Raw genomic sequence first — 1,523 nt, 5'->3', positions numbered from 1 at the left:
CTAACACAGATTTGATCAGCTGCATCCCAGCAAACCTCAGACATTCCAGGACAGATCCCTGAATGCAGAGCTAGGAGTACTCCTGACACTGTTGGTTCTGGCTCAGACACACACACACGGAATATCTGACAGCAGAGATAGAAGTGTGCTCCTGCAGCATAGGTTTTAAGGACCCACTGTTTGACTCTTGAACTATTTTATGCTACAATTTGTCAGGGTACGTGGATTTATTTCCCTCTATTTGGATAGAGTTTACTGTTTGTCATTGCTGTATTTTGGGGTCACACACTACAGTACTCAGGCCTTACTCCTGCTCTGACCTCAGGGATCACAGCTGTCGGGGTCCCTCGACAATCGGGTGCCTGGCTAGAGGACTTGGTCAGGCAATTGCAAGCTGCTCATACCTGCTGTGTCATCACACAGTCCTCCAAGATAGGATATTTATTATAGGTAAAAGGTAGGCACAGCCAGGAGTGTTTCCTCAGCCCAGAGGTAGTAAAAAGCCCTATAGGTTGCTGTGTGGGGACTATGTGGTGTCTGGCCCTTTAAAACCCTGACCGGAAGTGTAGGTGAGGTCACAGAGCCCCGCCTTTCCCTGGGGTCTTTGTGGGCGGAGCAATCTCCACCCTGTTTGTTGCCTGGTGAGGAGCGGGGGTGGGGCGGGAAGGGGGCGGCCAGGGCGTGGGGGCGTCCCATAGGGCCAGTTTCCTCGCTGGCCTGGCCGCTGAGTGGTCCATCTGGGAGCTCTGAGCCTCCGCCGCCTGCCCAGCCCGGGATGCCCCCAGCGCCCGCCTTTTCGAGAGGTTTGTCTCTCCCTTCCGTCTATCTTAGCGCATCGCATCCAGGGAGGTTTTTATTTAGGAGGCGCGTGCGGGGAGGGGGGGGGTGAGGGAATGGGGGGGTCGGTGGTGCCTGGCAGGTGGGCTGACAAGTGAAGTGGAAGGTTCGGGAGCAAAAGTCGTTCGGAAAGGGTCAGGAACAACGGAAATCAGGACGACCAGAAGAGAGAGAGTTTTCTTTTCAGGTTTGTTTTTCATTGTGCGTCCTGGTAGCCCTGGCCGGGGCGGCCCCATGGGGTCGGGGGCACGAGACCCTCGCCCTCCCCTCCAACCCATCGCTCCGGCCCCCAACCGGAGAGGAACGTGTCGGAGCCCGAGGGAGCCCCAGCTTGCCCGCAAGTCTGAACACACTGCCTCATTCCTTCCTTTCCACAAATTCGTAGTCATCTGTTGCGTTTCATTGCATAACTCAAACTGCAGATTCAGGTTTTGGCATTGCAGCCATTTGATTTGAGAGTGGAGTCACTGGGTGTGAGTCGGCTGGTAAAATTTGCACGTTGGGGACAGATATTCTGCTGGCAGGGGATCAAGGATGTGATTTTGATGGTGGATGACAGGGCACTGCAGAGAGGAAATCGAGAGCCTAATGCTTGGCGTAGAGGCCCTTCCTGAGCTTCACTGGGTGGTGAAATCACTGCTCAAAACCGAAAGAAATTTCTATTTTTTCCTTTGAACAAAATGTTT

This window comes from Sorex fumeus, unplaced genomic scaffold (assembly GCF_029834395.1).
Source record: "Sorex fumeus unplaced genomic scaffold, SorFum_2.1 ptg000299l, whole genome shotgun sequence".
Lineage (NCBI taxonomy): Eukaryota > Metazoa > Chordata > Mammalia > Eulipotyphla > Soricidae > Sorex > Sorex fumeus.
The sequence above is the reverse complement of the archived record's forward strand: the minus strand, read 5'-3'. Positions refer to the sequence as shown.